The sequence below is a fragment of the Gorilla gorilla genome, chromosome 8 (genome assembly GCF_029281585.2).
Source record: "Gorilla gorilla gorilla isolate KB3781 chromosome 8, NHGRI_mGorGor1-v2.1_pri, whole genome shotgun sequence".
Classification (NCBI taxonomy): Eukaryota; Metazoa; Chordata; class Mammalia; order Primates; family Hominidae; genus Gorilla; species Gorilla gorilla.
Genome location: NC_073232.2, coordinates 56,656,583 through 56,672,358, shown reverse-complemented (window position 1 = coordinate 56,672,358; position 15,776 = coordinate 56,656,583). Strand labels below are relative to the sequence as shown.

The window sequence follows — 15,776 nt, the reverse complement described above, 5'->3', positions numbered from 1 at the left end:
CTAAACTGGATTCTTGTTCTATTTCCCCATCCACCAACTAAATGGAGTTGACTAAGGCCCTAGAGGAAAGTGGATGGACAAGATTATAGAGCCTTCAGTCTCTGACTACGTGGAACTAAAGCCCCCTGGCCTTCACTGGATTATATGTGGGCAAGAAAGAAGCTTCTATGTTCTGCGTCCGTGAAAATTTTGCATTGTTTGTTACATCATGTAGCCCATTCAACTAGTTATGCTTGGAAACAGTCATGTTCTCACAGTTTTTGCCATTTGCCATGATGTTGCATTAGCCAGATGTCATTGAAATCATGTTTCTCTCAGTCTTAAGTTTCCTGGTTCCAGAGAGTCTGCACTTACCAGATCTATGGTCACCAGCCAAAGAGTCAATATCTCTGTTTCTTCAAAGTGGTGAATAATACAAGAAAGAATCTACACTGAAGAGAAGAACGTAATATATTAGGCCAATTTTCATCATAACCAAAGTGACCCAATCATGAGGGCCAACTTCACAGGCTGTATGCTTAGTTTATGGTTCTGCTGTTGCCATCTTCAAATACTTAATACTTTCTTACCATTTCATTTTGCACTAGGCTCCACAAACAATGCAGCCAGTCCTGCCCACCATAATTAAAGGAAACAAAGAGTTGCCCATTGGCCTGTCTTTGACTTCTACCCCCTGGGCAACTGGCTGCAAGACTTTTTGAACTATGGGAGTATGAGCTCAAAGACTACACCTGATCAGTAGTTGCCCATGCCACAACTTCATCTCACATCTGCCCTGAACTGTGGATGTTTCTCTAAACTCTGACCTTCCTTACTCTTTGGAAGATACCTTGATGGTGAGGGTGGCAACGTATTCCAGTGTAATTCCCCAGCAAGGAAATGGAAGCTTTCTTTTATAAAAACTAGCAAGAAGGCATGCCACCATTTTGAGAGTTTTCTGGCTCTGGCTCTGGCTTTGCTTTGATACAACATCCCCCACCCTCATCTTAATGTTTGAATAATCTTCTGTTGTTGTGAAGCTCCTGGTTTCTGATTCCTGATCTAGAGATTACCCCGATTTTTCATTACTGATTTGCAACCTCAATTACCTGAGACTTCAGATGTTTTAGATTCTCCTCTCAGTGCCAATGTGCTTGTCCATCTTCACATGGCTCCTCATGGACATCCCACTGATCCTTCTAACTTTCTTTCCATTCAGGTCCTGGAATGTGCCCTGCAGTTCTAGTTTGCCTGTTAGTTCTTGGCTAGGTTTTTCTTGTTGTTGTTGTTGTTGTTTACACAAGTCAGACTTCAAATTTTGCTATCATTATCAGAGGTATTCTTCTCTTTTTATGTATTTATATATTTTTTTTTATTTATTAAGGGTTCAGCTATTTATTGAACATGTTATAAAACAAGTTTAGTCAAAAAGACCAAAGCCCATGTCCTCGTCAGGCTCCTCAGATTCTTCTTTTTTTGCTTCCACTTCCCTCTCCTCAGCTGAGGCAGCAGTGGTGGAAGTGGCAGGACCTCCTGCTTGTGCGGTGCGGGCTGCTGGAGCCATCTACCAACCCCTGCATTGCAAAGGAGGCTGCCGATATTGACACTGGCCAGGGCTTTTGCAAAGAAGCTAGGCCAAAAGGGTTCAACAGTTACAGCAGCTGCTTTAATGAGGGTATTGAATTTATCCTCCATGATGGTCACCTCATTGCTTTGCAGAATGAGGGCCCAGTAGATGCAGACAATCTTGGGTGAAAGTGGGACCGGAGCTGCCGGCCCACAGTACTACTTGTGAGAAGTAGCACCATACCCGGCAGCTCGAGACTCACATTCACCACATTGTGGGTGGGGGGCCTCACCGCAATGTGGCCTTAGCTTTTTCAGAAGGACCGAGCACCTTGGCAGCAGCTGAGGGAAGGGACTCTTCCCGTTTTAATGTGGTCTTAACCAGTGTTTTATTCCATCTCTTATTCTATGCTGTAGCTAAACTTGAAATTCCCCCACAATGTAGTAGGGTTTTTTTTTTTTACCTCTGAACATTTGCATATGGTATTCCTCTGCCCAGAATGTTCTCTTCCTGCTTTTTTTCACGTTGCTTATTCCTATTCATCGTCAGGAGGTTGTTAGATTCTACTTCCCCCTAGAACTGTTCCCGATATCCTCCAGGATGGTTTTATTTGTTTATCCTCTATTCTCATAGTACATTGTTATCTATACTAATAATGACACTTGTATGTATCAGGGTCTCAGCAGGAAACAGACAACATACTCCAACTGGACAATTTGAGAAGAGTTTAATAAAGCAAAGGAATAGTCGGGATTTAGGGGAACCAATAATAGATAGTTCAGTACCACCCTTGTACTAGTAGCATCAGAAAGTATTTCCACCCTAAGCTTGATGAAGAAAAGAGAAGTAGTTAATACAAGCCAAAGAGAATGCCTGAGCCTTATAAAGGCTGTGGCCCTTTGTAGAAAGATCCACAGCAACTCCGCAATGAGGGATCCTGGGAAATACATACTCAGCCTCACATTCCTCATGTCCTCCAGTCTACTGCCAATGATTTCAATGAACTGAATCCAACCAGAAGCCAAAGGGTAAATGGAGACTGATATAATCATAATATATCTAATCTATAAAGGTCAGCCTCCTAGTTCCTAGGTCATAGAATAGGATTGAGAAAAGTAGAGTGTGAATCTAGAAGGACAAACACAAGGTATCCAGCACAAACTGATGCCCATTTATTGAATACCTATTTTATTTGACAAATGGTATTCCTGGTTCATAAAAGTGCCCTACATTATATATAAAGTTATGTCCATTTTACAAGTGAGAAAACTGAGGTTTGGCTAGCAAGGCTAGCTAACAGGTGGCATAGTACAGATTCAAATCCATTTATATCTGGGTCTGAAGGCTGAGCTCTTGCCACTTTCCCATACTGCCATTACTGGTGTGGTGTTTTTTCTCATCCACTAGACTATAGTCTACTTGAGTACAAGGTTAACATTTCATTTATCTTTATATCACTCGTGCCTTGTGCAGTGGCTAACCCATAGTAGATAGAGTAGATGATAGATATTTGTGGAATTGATTAACAAAAATAACTGAATGATTCAGAATTTTAATTTATATAAGTGGGGATTGGGTAATTGGAGTCTGCCAGGGGATGTTAATGGATCATATCTGGCACTAAGACACCTCTTTGTAACTGTCCTTTATAAATAATTGCCCTCCTCTTCATATTAAAGAGAGAATAAAAGTTTATCTGGTCTCTTAGCCATAATGGAGTGTAAAAAAAGCTGACAATAAGTGGGTTTTCTGTATGCTGATCATTTTCTATCTTCCCCCTGACTTGGCTAAGAGCTGAGGGTAACGAACAATGGAGTCTTGCTTTCCCCAGTTCTTCCTCTATGACTTTTTTTTCGAGTTGCCATGTCCCTTTCTAATGGTTCATTTCTCTTTCCCTTTCACTGAACTTGGCTTTTATATGTCTGTCCATCACTGGCTCTCTAACTATCAGCTAGGGTAGCCTGACTCTTTTATAACTTTCAAAGGAAGCTGCCTGCTCTGAATATATGATGCTAGAGAATGGGTCTTGGTAAGTGCTTAAGAACAGTTGTTTATGTTATTTCAAAGGTTGCCAAGTAATAAATAGTTGTTTGAAAGTGAAGGGTAAATTGGTATTTCACCACCCTGTTCTCTGCTGTTCTTGTGATGGCTCAAATCATAAAACATCATGTTTTGACGTTCATAGGAATATTTCACCAACTTGGGGTTACTGAGTGGGCAGAGACATTCACTTTCCTACTCAGTGCCCTGGACACTACTCAATCCTAGCCCAGTTGGAACTACACTGTTTGAACCTTTGAAAGTCTGAAACTGATTGAAGCTTCTGAGCCAACAAAAGAGGCAAAGGGCCTTTGTGCTTCAGCAAGGAAATGTTCCAGTTCTTTTGCACTTTCCTAATGAAGGCTGGCCCAGGAGCCCTGGTGTCCCTGGAACACAGAGGGAGTTGTAGGGAATAAAGGCAACTTGACTCTTTGGGGTCATTCCTCTCTTCCCAGGGACTTTTATGGATAATCTTCCAGCCATTGAGAGGTTTGGTACTCATTCAGATCTCATAGCTTTGTATTTGGATGAGAATTTTTTTAAAAAAGAGCTATCTAGTGTATTGCTGAATTGCATCAGATATTCCAGTGTATAAACTCTGATGCATACCTTGTCTCATTTTTCACATCCTCACCCAGCTTCACCCATTTAGGTCACCTGACTAGCCTTGTAGTGATTTCAGTTTGCTATCCCAAATTTAGTTTGTAATTTATAGTACTATGAAGATGTAAATTATTTACTAGTGCTGTTATTGTTGGAGCAAGGTATTAATTCTAATACCATGTAATGCCTTTAGTAAGCCGAGTGAGGAGAGAAGAATCTTCTCTCCTGACACAATTTTAGAAAATGTGGTATTTTTAAAAGCTAAGGACCCAAATTCAAAATTTGATTGTAATATATTGTGTTATATATCTGCATATGGAAACTGAGGTAAATAAACAGCAGGCCTGAAAGAAGTTTGAGAATTTCATCGCCCAATCCTCAATTTTATAAATTAGCTATTTGGTATGCAGAGCAATTATTGGACATAAATTCGTATGTAAGATGATAACTATGTCCTACTGGTCATCCACCATAAATCTTCAAATTTGCAGAACGAATGAGGTTAATTATGGCGTAGCATCTGAGTCTACAATGAAAGAATACAATGTGAAAGATGGTTCTGATACCGCTTAGAAGCATCTGGCCCTAATCAGACTCCAATTTTAGACCCAATCCTACCTAAAGTTTTCTATAATTTATTACATCAGAAGATTCAAAGAGTTATTTTTATACAGAGAAAATTGGACTCAAGTAAAAGTTATTTTCATCACTCCATCTAATTACAAAGCTGAGCACAGAACTATGACTATTCAAACATGTTGCAGATATAATAAAGAGAGTGAATAGCAACGAAAGCTGGTCTTGAATAGCTGCCAGGATAAGCAAAGATGGGGGAAATGACTCTCATGATTGGAGGGGAAATTAAGGAAACAATAATTTCTTTTCAAAATGTTCACATACCATTTATTAGGTATTTTAAGAGTTTGGGGGTAGCTATGAGTTTTATTATTCCTTAGTTGCATGTAGCTTATTCCAGCAATGAACTGTGATTTTATTATAACTGACTTCAAGGGATATGGTCTACCACTGAGAGAAAGGAAAGAGAAGACTTATGGCTGGGCCAGGGAATGTGAATTCAGGAAAACATACATACGGTCTAAATTTAAGCTACAGTTCATATCTCTTTGGGTAATTCTTTCCTTCCTTTAGGTTAGCACAAAACTACATCAGCACTGAGGAGGAAATCATTAGCTTTGAGGAGAGAAAATTTAGGCAAAAACAACACCCTGAAAATTTAGCATGACTTGGGAGAGCTCATGAGTCAGCCAACTATTTTGAGTTCTTAAATAAAGAAAAGAACTTTCTTTGGTCCAGACGAAAACTTTAACTTCTTCTCAACCTTTAATTACTCCTGAGCAGACTAAACAAATTTTAGCTTATCTAGTTTCCTCCTAATAGATTTCTGCTGAGAGGCAGTCTGCATACAAGTCAGAGAAACCTGAAATTAAATCTAAACCATGTAGCTTATAGCCATGTGATACTGAGTAAATCACAATCTGTCTAGAATCTAACTTTCTCATCTGTAAAATAGGGTAAATAATGGCAATTTTTAGCGTTGGTGTGAGGGGTAAGTGAAAAGAGATAAACTTCAACAAATAGTAGTTCTTAATTTCTGATGAACACATTATTGCATAAGACTCAATACTGTTAGTATATTTCCATTTTCTCTGGAAGTAAATGAAAGGAAGCTATTTTCTGATTCATTTAGTTATTTTACTGCACAGAAACCAAACAACTTATAAAAAAGGTATCTCTACCTAAGATGGTAGTTTACACTAGTCCAAGGTATATTACTTCTCAGAAAATAGAACAGGTAGGAAAGAGATTGTAGCAAATAATTTTCATGCTCCCATGAGCTGGAGCCTTATTGTGCTTGCAGTCTGGCAAATTCCCAGGATTTCAGACACAGGTTTATATAAATATAGCATTATGAAAACATAAATGTCTGAGTGGGGGGTGAAATGCATTACTCCATCAGCATGGGCATTTATATTTTGTTTTAAATTCTCATTATTGAGCACCTACTATGTGCTCATCACTACTTTAGGTGCTTTATACGTGCCATTTTATTTAACCCTCGGCATTATTCCATGAAGTAGGTATTATCCTCATTGTGCATTTGAGGAAACTAACACTCAGAGATATTTACTTGGATTTATGAGCAATGTCTGCATTATAAACTAGAGGTGGGAAGACTAGTTAGGATGCTTTGCAGTAATCCACTTGAGAGACATTGTCAGTCTGTGAGAATAGAAAGTGAATCTCTTGGAAAGATTCTACAATGTTATTGTTTTTGCCCAAAATGGCACATTACAGAAATCAATTAATTAAGTTAAAAAGCAACTATATGTACAAACATGTTTCTATGACTCTTCTATATCATACAATTTCTCTTTGATAAATGTGATTTATAAATAAATTAAGTGCACTTGGGTTCGGAGATGATGCCCAAATTCTCATCTAGTCTCTATTTTTAAAGACATTTACAAAGAGAGATTGAGAAACTTTCCTTGTGAAATGTTCAGCAATCCTGGCTGCCAGAACCTCCTTTGGATAACTGACAATAAAACAAAGTTGTTTCTTAGTGAACATTAAGTTGGCCTTGAATGGTTCACTATTATATCAATAATTTACTCTTATTAAGAAGCTACCAAATGAAAATAGCCAATATAATTTTGCTTTATCTATTAATAGCTGTTTCATAACACCTTTCCTTTCTCAATGAATTATACCTACATATAGCTGTAATATAAAGGAATATCTTTAAAATATATTTTTATGAACTCCTTTTTGAATAAATGCAAGACTAATCTTTAGCCAGAGTGAGCAGTTACATGTTTGGTGACTAAAAACATTTCTTCCACTAAAGAAGCTGAAGGTGAAGAACTGAATTATATTATCTGAAAGTCCTTCAGCATAAAAATACTAATTATATTAGCACAGGGTTTCTCAACCTCAACACTATTTGGACCAGATAATTCTTTGTTGTGGGAGGCTGTCCTGTGCAAAGTAGATGTTAAGCGTCATCTTTGGCCTTTACCCACTATACTTTTAAATTGACAACTGTTGCATCCCAAATTATGACAATCAACATGATCTCCAGACATTGCCAAATGCCTGCTGAGGAGGCAAAATTGTCTCCAACTGAGAACTATGGTCCCAGAGGTAAATATTAGTTACTCCACTTTCAGTCATAGATAAAATGATTTTGATTTTCCATGTAGGCAATAAGAATAAGTCTCAATAGAGTGGTTTATCATTTTATTATTAGAAATAAATTTATCCTTGTTTAAAATAGCAACATATATCCATTGTGCAGAAAAATATAAAATACAGATAAAACTATCAGAAAGGAATATTTAATCACCTCATTGCCATGTTCCACAGATAACCAGCATGATTATTTATGTATTTTTTATCATACTCTTAAAAATGAGATTATATTGTATGTACTAATCAGTAACCTGGTTATTTACAAATTAATACTATATGACTAGTAATTATCCACTTATAGCATGATTTTAAATATAAAAACATTCCATTCTATGGCTTTACCATTGGTAAGTCACCCATTCATTTAATATAGTTAAACTCTATGTGTTAAGACCTGTGCTAGGTGCTATGGATAAAACAGTAAAGAAGACAGAGGGGCAAGAAACTATCCTCATAAAGGTGCAGAGACTAACAAAGCACATAAACAAGGTAAGAGAGAGAGAGGAAATAGCCTAACACCCTCTAGGAAGACAGGTCTTCATGACCAGCAGAGGTGGATCAAGACAGACGAGAGCACAAAAGTCTTCATTTTAGTGAAGTAACTAGTGCTGAAGACAAGCTATTGTCCTATGGATCCGTGTTTCCCTCTATGCACTTATCACTGTGCTGCTTAATAAGTGATAGAATAATTAAAATTTTTATATGAACTTGAATATCCCAGTCATTCTTACCCTGTGATATAGTTTGGCTCTGTGTCCCCACCCAATTCTCACCTTGAATTGTAATCTCTATAATCCCCACATGTCAAGGGCAGGACCAGGTAGAGGTAATTGAATCCTGGGGGCAGTTTCCTCCATGCTGTTCTCATGATAATGAATGAATCTGATGGTTTTATAAGTGTCTGGCTTTTTCCCTGCTTGCACTCATTCTCTCTCCTGCCGTCCTGTGAAGAGGTGCCTTCCGCCATGATCGTTAAGTTTCCTGAGGCCTCTCCAGCCATATGGAACTTGAGTCAATTTAAAGCTCTTTCCTTTATAAATTACCCAGTCTTTATAGCAGCTTGAGAATGGACGAATACACCCTGCTTTGGTAACCTTTCTGTTGCTCTTCCTCTCTCCTCCATTCCCTTAAATGTGCAGACAAATGCTTGATGTATTATAGCTGTGTCCTCTCAATAGGTCTGGATATATACAGAGTGAGCCTCTGCCCCTGTTGAAAATGATGATTTTTTTAAAAAAAGCAATTGAACTCACATTGAGAGCTTGTACTCTAGACTACCAGTCTTTTTGTTTTATTCATAGTGTTTCCTCCAAGTGTAACAACAACCCTATCACCTAATAATTAGGGTTAATTAACTTCTTTTCTTGCCAGCTGGTCCCTTAGTAGAAGGAGCCTTGGAAGAAGGAGGTCAATGGGACGCTTGCCTGTCCCTCTTGCCTATTTGTCTGCAGTACTCAGAGTTGTGGGAATGGTAAGCAAAATTCCCCTGAGTAGATCACTAGGAGTGATGGGAAGCAGGGCTATTCCTTTCTCATTCCTTGGTTCCTTGGCCCATGGATTTTACCAGTTGTGGACACAGCACTGTATAATTGTCTTTGATTTAGAGTGTATACTGGATTCTCAGGGACAGCATCTCATCTTCATTGGGTACCATTTATAAGCTGGCATTTTAACAAACAGTTCCACCACTCTTTCAGTCCTGCAGCTCCTGCATTTATAGTATGAGACACGACCAGTAGATCTCATCGTCATATGCCCACTGCTGTACCTCCTTTGCTTTAAAATGGGTCCTTTGGTCTGTGCAGTGTTATGTGATCAGTGGATCAAACATTCTGTAAGCCTGCAGAGAGAGATGCTGGATGAGGGCCTATAGGCAAAGAAAGACAGACTTGTACCAAGAATAAAAGTTGATTCTCATCAATATGAAGTCATCACTTGCATTCAACATTGTACTAGCCAATGCAATATGTCAAAAAAAGAAAGAAAGAAGAAGGCCATTTGGATTGGAATGGAAGAAATAAACTATTTGCAGATGAAATGCTTATGCAGAAGGTTCAAAAGAATCTACAAAAACCGGTCAGAACCAATAGGTAACTTTAGAAAGGCCATAGAATGTGTAATATAAACTCTTACCTTATGTCATTTATATAACAATGGGAACAAGATACATTTACAAATTAAATACAAAAAATAATAAAATTGACAAACAAACAGCATCATTTTGGTGCATTTCTTTTTCCTTTGCTTTAATATGAATATGAGACCCCCATAACATCCTACATTGTTTGAGATAAGCATGCCTATTATTACCTTGTTCCATGTGATAATTCAAATTCTTCTTCCACTGCTTTTTATTTCAACTATTCATACAGCCTTCTGACTCAATTTGCATTTAGTTGGCTTCAATGCTTCACTTATTTGTTAATCTTAATTAGTAAGCACAAATAAAAGTGACATAACTTGGACTTCACACAATCATAATCGCAAGTACAAATATGTAAACTTTAGCACTGAAATCTTGTGGTGGTACTCAGATGTACGTTACCACCAAAATAATCAATAATATGTTTATATTAATTAATTTTTAAAGGTTTTCAGAAAAATGTAAAAAATTCACAGAGAGACCTTGTGTAAAAATATATCTGTGGACAGGGGTACATAGATTCCAGTTTTGAGAAACACTAGTAAATACTGCTAATTTGAAAATAAACCTATATGATCTGATAAGTCTTGTTTTGTGTTCTATTCATTAGATTTAGAAACTCTTTTATGGTTGGTGAGGGTTTGTTTCTTATTTCCTGACAGATAGTAGGCACTTATCCAATACTTAGTGATATGGCCTTGGCTCTGTATCCCCACCCAAATCTCATCTTGTAGCTCCCATAATTCCCACGTGTTGTGGGGGGGACCTAGTTGGAGATGACTGAATCATGGAAGCAGGTCTTTCCTGTGCTGTTCTCATGATAGTGAATTGGTCTCACAAGATCTGATGGTTTAAAAACAAGAGTTTCTCTGCACAAGCTCTGTTTTTGCCTGCTGTCATCCACGTAAGATGTGCCTTGCTCCTCCTTGCCTTCCGCCATGATTGTGAGGCCTCCCCAGCCATGTGGAACTGTAAGTCCAGATGGCTGGACTTCTTTTGTAAATCGCCCAGTCTCAGGTATGGTCTTTATCAGCAGCGTGAAAATGGACTAATACACTTACAGATCAAACGACGCCCGAATTCCTCTTCAGTCGATAGAATGTCTTTGACCTACATAAAATGTTAAGCTTCAAGATTTGTCTTTTGACTGTAAAAATGGGGACATTTTATATATGCCATATAATCAAAAATAGATGTTCAAATTATTACCTGAATGCTAAGCATTAAATGGTTTTATATACAGCATGAGAATATGAGTTTTATCTCATTTGGTCCTACCACAGCTCCATGCAGAAGGTTATGTTGTTAACCTCACTTTTAGTGCTTAGAAAAGTATGAAAGCACTGAGGTTTGGAGAGGGTAAGCAACTTGTCTAACATCACCCAGCTACTAAGCAGCAGAGTTGAGGTTTGAACTCAGCCAGATTGGCTCTGAGCCAGAACACTTCACTCCCATGTCTAAACTCAGAGAATCCTGGAAGCATCTTGGATATAGTTGCCTTCTAAGTTCTACAATTTGCCCTCCAGCTGATTAAGTTTCTTGGAATGCCTATTACATAAACATAAGTGAGGAAACCTCATTTTTGGTCATGAAGGTCCATAAGGAAATTAGCTCTCAATGGTTGTTTAATAGGTTTATTTGTACTCTGGAGTTTTGTGCTTCCATTTTTTTAATGATTTGATTTGGGCAGCTGTGGTGTGCTATTAATGTGTTAGGACCACTAATGTACTTATGTGAAGATACTGACATTTTATGATAAAGAAAGAGATGATTCTGATTCCCTGTGATAATCAAAACTTACCACTTCTCTTTAAAATACACAAGCAGAGGAACTGCTTCTCCTCCATGTTCTACATTAACCCAGATGGAGCCAGAAGAGATTCACGAGCCATCTGGATTTAATTAGGCAGCGTACTACGTGAATATGCTGGTAGCAGTGTTGCTCTGGGGAATTAGCTTTAATGGAGAGAACCTTAGATTTGGAATCAGTAATTCTGGTTTCTCACTGGCCTCTGTCACTAACTAACCTCTCACTTAATGTTTTTATTTTATCAAAAGAATGTCTTCTCTGCTCCCTCACTGGGTTTTACTTTGGAGATCAAATAATAAATCATTTGGAAATGATTCAACAAGCACACACCACTGCAGAATGCAAAAGATTTGTTTACTATTACCACAGTACTGCAGAATTTAAGCCGTGCTTTGTTTGTTTTTAACAACTTCTACAATTATATGATAATTAACCCTCTTTCTCATTTGTGACAACTTGATCGAACCAAAGATGAGGAGTATGGCATTTTGGAGCTCTAATTTTGAGGTCCAGTCTCTGTATCTCTTTGCTCAGCCATGAGCTCTCTATCATAAAATTAAGGTTTGCTTTTATTTTCAAACCTCCTCTCCTCTTATTTCCCTCAGGTTTCAAAAGTTGAAATATTTAGGCATGATTCTTCAGGCTTTGCAGGAAGTTAAAGAAGTATTATTGATTCCACATTGGGCTATGGATTCCAAAACCATTCAAATGAGAGAAAAATAATTTATAGAGCTTGTAATTAGCCAGCTGTGGCTGAGGGGAACCAGATTCTATTAGGGGAAACATCAGCTGGATTAAACAATAGCTGTGTGCAATTCCCATTCTGGCCCCAGCTTGTAAGTGGAGTGACTCTGCACAGAGTTTACTCATTGAAAGATATTTGTGGCCATCCTCATTTTACGGCCAAAGATTTGGAAATTTGGGACATGAAGCATGTTCCTGAGAAAAATATCAACTGTTTATTAGGCAGCTTATAGTCAGAAGAGCAAAAATATGCTATATATTCACTTATATCAGACTCTCAGAACCAGTTTTGCTCCTTTGGAAAGTCAGAAAGATAGACAAAAAAACAAAAATAAAAAAACGAAAGACAACAATAGAAAAACCCAGCACATGAGCACTGAAAACCTAGAACCATCAAGAATTTTATTTTATTTTATTTTATTTTATTTTATTTTATTTTATTTTTAGGTTTCTTTTTAGTCATTTTGCCAAACTCACGGCTCCAGGAGTCTTAGTCTGATTGAGGATCTGGAAAACAGATTTTCGTTCGTTTTCTTTCCTAGCATCAAACATCGTTTTTGTACTTTTTAAATTTCTTTTCAAGATATTTTAAAATGTCATTATACAGATAACGTGATCTCTGTAGAAAAATTTTATACCTATTAACAAACAAAAATGAAATAAAATGAAAAGTATTAATTAACATGAACAACATCTGAGGTTAATCATCATCTTTGTTGAACTTACTTCATTAGCTCAATGAAGAAGTAATCAGGCCGGGCGTGGTGCCTCACGCCTGTAATCTCAGCATTTTGGGAGGCTTAGGTGGGTGGATCACCTGAGGTCAGGAGTTCGAGACCAGCCTGGCCAACATGGCAAACTCCTTCTCTAGTAAAAATATAAAAATTAGCCAGGTGCAGTGGCACGAGCCTGTAATCCCAGCTACTTGGGAGGCTGAGGCAGGAGAATAGCTTGAACCCAGGAAGCAGAGGTTGCAGTGAGCCAAGATTGTACCACTGCACTCTAGCCTGAGTGACAGAGTGAGACTCTGTCTTAAAAAAAAAAAAAAAAAAAAAGCAATCAGATAAATGATGTGACAATCCTTCAAAAGGTGCTTGTTGAAAACTGACTAGTAAAAGCTAATCCCAAGTAAGATCTTACTGTATGCCAAACAATGTTCTGATCACTGTATAAGTTTATTCCCAACAATCCCTAGTAGGTTCTCTCATCCCTATTACAGAGGTAACAAATGTAAGGCACAGAGATGTTCAGTAACTCACCTAGGGTCTCACAGTAAGGGGTAGAGCCTGGATTCAAACCCAGTAGTCCAACTCCAGAACCTATATTCTAAACCAGTAGTCAGCAAATTATAGCTTATATGCCAAATCAGGTCTTACCATCGATTTTTGCAAATAAAATTTTATTGAGAAACACACACATCAATTATAAACTTAAAACTCAGGGACAAACCTTGGTGATTATACGTAGGTATATCCATGGTCTTCTAATTCTTTCTGATTTTTTTTAAGAAAGAAAAGAGAAGATAATATCTAAGAATAAAGCATTTGTTAAACTTCCTTAATATTCCAGACAACTACCACTCAAAGAATTTGTAAGAAAAATGTGTTGTATGTTACCTCAAGGAGAACAGAACGTGAGTTCATTAAACATTTTCCATCAACTAGGAAGGACTTAACCCTCAGACAGATTTTTATAACTCTGTCTTCGATTAGCACAGCTAGCTGTTGCAAAGGAGAAAAAGTAATATATTTTCCTCACCCATCACAAGGTTCATTGCTGACACCCTTATAACAAAAGGCAGATTAGTAAGAGAAAAGCATAACAAACTTATTTTTAAAAAGTTTTTTGTGGAGCTTGCAGTGAGCCGAGATGGTGCCACTGCACTCCAGCCTGGGCAACAGTGCAAGACTCTGTCTCAAAAAAAAAAAAAAGTTTGTTGTGACACAGAAGCCTTCGGAAATAAGATCCAAAAATCAAGGGAAAATTGTATTTTTATAATTAGGTTTGATGAAGAATGAACAGTCATAAAGTACAATTGGACAAAAAGGGGGTGTGACCTATTGATAACCAACTGGGAATATGCATCAAGGCCTGCTTATTCAGATTCTTCTTGGCCTCTCTATGAAGCATTCCTTCTTTCTGGGCATAGGACACCTGCCACATGAGGGTCTTCAAAAAAGAGGAAGTAGGAGAAGGTCAGAGACTTTCTACAGTTTTCTCACTTTCCTTTAGCTTAAACTACTCAGTACGCCAAGTACCATATTTTGGGGAAGCATTTCCTGCATCCCATTACTGCATTATTGATGTAGCTCAAGACTTAATTAAAACACTGACTTATGCCTTAATGCTAAGTGGAACTCTAGAAATGCTACTACTAAGTTTGAGATCCTGGTTTGGAAGTTAAAAACTATGTGATGTAAACAAATTTTTGAAATCTTGGTACTAGTTATCCTTGAAAAACAAAAGCAAAACCCTAAAGGCCAGCAATTGATGAAGATAACATCAACAGGTATATATTAAGGCCTTCTTTGAGTGCGACAAAACAGATGTTAGAAAGATAAAGTCTCTATTTTTGAAGAGTATAGAACCTTTCCATAATAAAGTTCATTTATTTTCTTCATGCACAGGGTTACTGGCCAGGATATATGCATTGTTTAAAGCACCCCCTTCCAAGTTACCCCATTCTCTGGTGGCTCTGAGTCTATTTTACAACTATGTTAATTATACATAACTGATAGCATAAGAACTGATAACAAAAGAATTCTTGTCTATAGATATGTAAGTATTCTGTCCAGTGGAAGTGCAAAGATGCCCTTTCATTCTTCATCAAACCTAAACATAAGCAGCCACTTTTGTGTCAATTTGCAAATTCAATTTCTAATTTAGACCATGTCTTTTCTTTAGATTCTCTTTTGAACTGGTTGTAACATCTTACTGGTTCCCTCATTTATTTAAGGAGTTAAATCAGATCTTTGACGTGTTTATTTTATATTTATGTGTGAGCCATTATTTTACATTTTAAAAAAAAATGATCCTTTAACGTGAGCTTAGACTCTATAGTCAACCAGGAGTGGATCTCAGTCCTAATTTGGCTATGTACCAGCTGTGTGACATTAAGCAAAATACTTAAATTCTCTATTAATAATACTTGCCTCATTGGATTCCTGTGGGAATTATGTCACACTTTACTTTTATCCTGAAATACAGAAACACTCAATAAATATTAGGGTGGTATTGTTTGTTTCTTTTTTTTTTTTAAGAAACATCAGAGTTGCCGGGTGCGGTGGCTCACGCCTGTAATCCCAGCACTTTGGGAGGCCGAGGCGGGCGGATCACGAGGTCAGGAGATCCAGACCATCCTGGCTAACACGGTGAAACCCCGTCTATACTAAAAATACAAAAAATTAGCCGGGCGTGGTGGCAGGCGCCTGTAGTCCCAGCTACTCGGGAGGCTGAGGCAGGAGAATGGCGTGAACCCAGGAGGCGGAGCTTGCAGTGAGCCGAGATGGCGCCTCTGCACTCCAGCCCGGGTGACAGAGCGAGACTCCGTACCAAAAAAAAAAAAAAAAAAAGAATCATCAGAGTTAATGTATGGAGCAGTTAATGTGTCACAGCTATAAAGTGAACCCATTCAATCAACATCTCACAAAGTACAATGAAATGTGACTTCTTTTTTT

The 15,776-nt window shown here is 37.8% G+C and overlaps 1 pseudogene; it reads right to left on the bottom strand.

The window, feature by feature from the left end:
- Positions 1 to 1,399: 1,399 nt before the first annotated feature.
- Positions 1,400 to 12,651, bottom strand: LOC101129220 (large ribosomal subunit protein P1-like; annotated as a pseudogene).
- Between the last annotated feature and the right edge of the window lie 3,125 nt (positions 12,652 to 15,776).